This window comes from Schistocerca gregaria, chromosome 1 (assembly GCF_023897955.1).
Source record: "Schistocerca gregaria isolate iqSchGreg1 chromosome 1, iqSchGreg1.2, whole genome shotgun sequence".
NCBI classification, from domain to species: Eukaryota; Metazoa; Arthropoda; class Insecta; order Orthoptera; family Acrididae; genus Schistocerca; species Schistocerca gregaria.
In genome coordinates this window covers 349666740-349672744 of record NC_064920.1, presented here as the reverse complement: position 1 = coordinate 349672744, position 6005 = coordinate 349666740, and positions in this window count along the sequence as shown.

The following is a 6005-nucleotide window of genomic DNA, read 5'->3' as shown; positions in this document are numbered from 1 at the left end:
TAAAGGACAAAAAAAAAAAATTGTGATGGGACCCTGCAATTTGGTTGTAGGAAAAAGAAGAGAAGGATAAATAGCAGATGATCACTGACTCGAAGAACGAAATGAAAGAGAAAGGTGCCTATTAGAATTTTGCAGAAAGCATAGTTTAAGCATTGGTAGCACTCGGTTTAAGAATCGCCTGCGAAGTTTACATGGACGAGACATAGAGATAGTGGAAGGTTTCAGGTTGTGTATATAATGGTAAGACAGAGCCTTCGAAACCAGTCATGTTAATAAGTCACGGTTGCACAATATTGGCACGAATTATTTGCGGAAGAACAAGAAAAACTGTTACAGGCCGCATTCCGGGAAGATCATTTTGCGTTCCGGAGATATTTAGTATCACTGATTATCTAAGAAGATAGATTACAGAGAGGCAGACCTACGTTAATTGCCGGCCGCGGTGGCCGTGCGGTTCTAGGCGGTTCGGTCCGGAACCGCGTGACTGCTACGGTCGCAGGTTCGAATCCTGCCTCGGGCATGGATGTGTGTGATCTTCTTAGGTTAGTTAGGTTTAAGTAGTTCTAAGTTATAGGGGACTGATGACCACAGATGTTAAGTCCCATAGTGCTCAGAGCCATTTGAACCTACGTTAATATCATTTTTAGATTTAGAGAAATCTTTTGATAGTGTTTGACAACGTAGACTGGAATAACAATTTTTGAAATTAATTAGGTAGCAGGGATAGAATGCAGGGAACGAAAGGTTATTTACAGTTTGTACTGAAATCAGAATGCAGTTATAAGAATCGAAGGACTTGAAAGGTAAGCAATTATTGGGGAGGGAGTGAAACAGTGCTGTAGCTTGTCTATGATGTTATTCAGTATGTGCATTAACCAAGTATGAGGGAAACAAGTTGCAGTTTTGGAAGGGGATTAAAGTTCAGGGAGGCGAAATAAAAGCTTTGAAGTTTGTCGATGACATTGTAATTCTATCATCGTGGCAAAGCAACTGGAACAGCATTTGAAAGGAATGGTTATTGGCTTGAAAAGAGGTTATAAGAAGAACACCAACAAAAGTAAAACAAAGGTAATGCAGATGAATTACATAGGTTATGCTGAGGGAAATAGATTAGGAAAAGAGATAGTAGAAATAGTAGATGGGTTTTACTGTCTGAGCAGGAAAACTGATGATGGCCGAAGTAGCGAAGACATAAGAGGCAGACTGGGTATGGCAAGAAAAAGCAAGCGGTGGGAAGCTTTTTCTGAAGGTATTTCTCTGGCGTGTAGTCTGGACCAGAAGTAGAACATAGATGACAAGCAGTTCAGATAAGAAGAAAATAGGAAGTAGTCATGTCTGTGTTATTAAGAAGTACGGTGCAATGTTCCTTCGAACATGTATGCATGTCTTAATAATACAGGCAACACTATTTCATATTTATTCGCCCATACCAATCTCTCGATTTTCAACAAATATGGCATTCCTGGACGGGAATATACACTCCTGGAAATGGAAAAAAGAACACATTGACACCGGTGTGTCAGACCCACCATACTTGCTCCGGACACTGCGAGAGGGCTGTACAAGCAATGATCACACGCACGGCACAGCGGACACACCAGGAACCGCGGTGTTGGCCGTCGAATGGCGCTAGCTGCGCAGCATTTGTGCACCGCCGCCGTCAGTGTCAGCCAGTTTGCCGTGGCATACGGAGCTCCATCGCAGTCTTTAACACTGGTAGCATGCCGCGACAGCGTGGACGTGAACCGTATGTGCAGTTGACGGACTTTGAGCGAGGGCGTATAGTGGGCATGCGGGAGGCCGGGTGGACGTAACGCTATATTGCTCAACACGTGGGGCGTGAGGTCTCCACAGTACATCGATGTTGTCGCCAGTGGTCGGCGGAAGGTGCACGTGCCCGTCGACCTGGGACCGCACTGCAGCGACGCACGGATGCACGCCAAGACCGTAGGATCCTACGCAGTGCCGTAGGGGACCGCACCGCCACTTCCCAGCAAATGAGGGACACTGTTGCTCCTGGGGTATCGGCGAGGACCATTCGCAACCGTCTCCATGAAGCTGGGCTACGGTCCCGCACACCGTTAGGCCGTCTTCCGCTCACGCCCCAACATCGTGCAGCCCGCCTCCAGTGGTGTCGCGACAGGCGTGAATGGAGGGACGAATGGAGACGTGCCGACTTCAACGATGAGAGTCGCTTCTGCCTTGGTGCCAATGATGGTCGTATGCGTGTTTTGCGCCGTGCAGGTCAGCGCCACAATCAGGACTGCATACGACCGAGGCACACAGGGCCAACACCCGGCATCATGGTGTGGGGAGCGATCTCCTACACTGGCCGTACACCTCTGGTGATCGTCGAGGGGACACTGAATAGTGCACGGTACATTCATCGTTCTACCATTCCTAGACCGGCAAGGGAACTTGCTGTTCCAACAGGACAATGCACTTCCGCATGTATCCCGTGCCACCCAACGTGCTCTAGAAGGTGTAAGTCAACTACCCTGGCCAGCAAGATCTTCGGATCTGGCCCCCATTGAGCATGTTTGGGACTGGATGAAGCGTCGTCTCACGCGGTCTGCACGTCCAGCACGAACGCTGGTCCAACTGAGGCGCCAGGTGGAAATGGCATGGCAAGCCCTTCCACAGGACTACATCCAGCATCTCTACGATTGTCTCCATGGGAGAACAGCAGCCTGCATTGCTGCGAAAGGTGGATATACACTGTACTAGTGCCGACATTGTGCATGCTCTGTTGCCTGTGTCTCTGTGCCTGTGGTTCTGTCAGTGTGATCATGTGATGTATCTGACCCCAGGAATGTGTCCATAAAGTTTCCCCTTCCTGGGACAATGAATTCACGGTGTTCTTATTTCAATTTCCAGGAGTGTACATAGTGTACGAGTGCAGATTGTGACACATGCACGACGACATATGGAAGTAGGGTACAGCCGTTATTAGTGCACGGATAGCCGAAGCGGTTAAGGCAACCTCTCGTGCAAAGTGTGAAATTCGGACTGGAAACCTAAAATTTTCCTTGTGATCATTGTACAGCCTATGGAGGTTCATATTCGCAGCTGTGAATACATTTCCCGAAAGAAGAAAACAGAAGCTCTGAAACTTTGGTGCTACCATAGAATTCTAAAAGTTATATAGGGAAATCAAGTAATTAATGAAGCGGTACTGAATCGAATTTAGGAAAAAAGATATTTTGGGACAACGTAACTGCAAGATGGGATCGATTAACTAAACAGATATTAAGACATCAAATAATCGTTAGTTTGGAAATGGAGTGAAGTGTGGGGATTAAAAATTATAGAGGGAGGTCGAGTGATGGGTATATAAATGACGCAGGATAGACAAGCATGGAGCTGCAGAAAACCAGTCTTCGAACTGAAGGCCGCAACAATAACAACAACAGTAGCAACAACAACAGTAGGCTCATCATGTAACAGGGTGAAGAGTCGTTTGAAACTTAGCCCAGGAGAAATGTGCTTAATCTGATGATTATGATAAACTGCGCTCAATCGCATCTCTTCCACTGTGCGACCAGATTCTACTAACGAAAGTTTCTTACAATATCAGGATTCGAGCAATGTGTATGTTCGTCGAGTATTACAGTACCCTGAGATGACAATTGTCATTGGATAGCGATATGCACGTACTAGGTGCGACAATAGAGTAATGAGACTGATGTGAGAAAAAAAGGTTGGTTACCGTTTTAGTCGAGTTCAGTGTTGTCTCCTTTAAAGTACTTCCCTTCTGATTGCACACACTTTTTCCAGCGCTTCTGCCATTGATGACAACAATTCAGGTTCAAAAAATGGCTCTGAGCACTATGGGACTCAACTGCTGTGGTCATTAGTCCCCTAGAACTTAGAACTACTTAAACCTAACTAACCTAAGGACATCACACACATCCATGCCCGAGGCAGGATTCGAACCTGCGACCGTAGCAGTCGCACGGTTCCGGACTGCGCGCCTAGAACCGCGAGACCACCGCGGCCGGCCAACAATTCAGGAACTCATCGTCAGTAATATCCTCCAAGATCCTCGTAACAGCTTTTCCGTCATGTTGTGTTGTTTGGAAATGGTGTCCCATGACCGCCGTTTTGACTCTTGGAAATAGAAAAAAAGATTACACGGAGCAATATCTGGTGAGTAAGGTGGCTATGGTCGTACTGAAATTTGTTTTGAGGTTAAAAATTGGTCTACTGACAGAGCAGTATGGAATGGCGCATTATCGTGATGCAGAATTCGATTATGAGGAATTTGGCACAGACACGAAGAACTCTTTTACGAAGTCTTTCTAACATTTCTTTGTAGTAATATTGATTGACTGTTTGTCCAGGAGGCACCCAGTCTTTATGAACAGTTCCCTTGGAATCAAAGAAGCACACAAGCATGCATTTCACTTCTGACTTCGACATGCGAGCTTTTTTTTTTTTTAGTCTGGGTGACCCCTTTAAGCACCACTGCGAACTTTGACGTCTTGTCTCTGGATCGTACTGAAAAGCCTCTGAAGCTTACCGTAAGTTGTCGTCTCGTTTTCATTCAATTTAACGCAAAAAGAAATGGCATACCGTTGCGCAATATTATGTGGTTCCATTTCCGTGACGAGAGACACTAACACGTGTTAACTCACAACAGCACAACTCACGACTGAGCAGTTGCATCGGTGTGCCGCTTGGACTAGAAGCAGCTTATAGAGCAAGGTCAAAGATATTGTGCCTACGCAAGCCTGCAGGGTTGCCACATCTTGCAAAGAAAATCAGTCTCATTACTTTATTGTCGTACCTCGTATACAGATAAGGGTATAATCGTGTACGCAAGGTATAAAAAAAACAGTGTGTCAGAGGAGCTGTCATTTGTATTCCGGTGAGTCACCTGAAAAGGTTTCCGAAGTGATTATAGTCGCGTGACATGGAATTAACACTTTGAACGCGGAATGGTAGCTGGAGCTAGACGCATGGGACATTCCATTTGAGGAATCGTTAGAGAATTCAATATTCCGAGAAACACAGTGTCGAGAGCGTGCCGAGAATGCCAGGTTTCTGGCATTACCTCTCACCATGGAGAACACACTGGTGGGTGGCCTTCGGTTAGCGACCGAGAGCAGGGGCGTCTGTGTGAAGTTGTCACTACTAACAGACAAGGAACACTGCGTGAAATGACTACAGAAATGAATGTGGGGCGTACAATAGAGGTATCCTTTAGGTCAGTGCGACGAAATTTGGTGTTAGTGGGCGATGGCAGCAGAGGAGCGACTTGAGTGTCTTTACTAACAGCACGACATCGCCTGCAGCGCCTCCCCTGAGCTCGTTAACATATGCTTTGGTAAGAGCTGATGGTAGGTTACTAACTTGATGCTGATTCCACGAAGTCCTGGAACGAAGTTGTTAACAAGGCAGGGTGCAACTTGGTGTTGGCTCCATTATAGTGTGGGCTGTGGTAGCATGAAATAGCCTAGGTCCTGACGAATTGCTGCATTACGCCGATCAAAAGGAAGTCTGACACGATTTTAGGAGATATCCCATGATAAGTTTCCTTTACTTTACGTCTATGGTCACAAACGTTTTGTTAACAGATTACCGGTTTCAGTCTTTAATGACCATGATCAGATCTGTTTCATAAAAACAAAGTCCTAATGTACTGCAGCCATAGTGACATCATCAAATGTTAAATGCGGAATCAGCACCAGCATCGTCAAATACTATAAATACCATTACATGCACGGGCCATGTTGTCAGTAGTACTATTGTTTAAAACAAGCTGGACTTTGTTTTTATGAAACAGATCTGATGATGGTCATTAAAGACCAAAACCGGTAATCTATTAACAAAACGTTTGTGACCATAGACGTAAATTAAAGGAAACTTATTACATATACGGGTCACTATTTTTTCGCGACGATGTCGCAGCTTGTGATATCCCATGACTTCTGTCACCTCAGTCTATATTGCGGGTGTGAAGGGAGTTTACACATAATGTATATTGTAACGACAAAACCAAC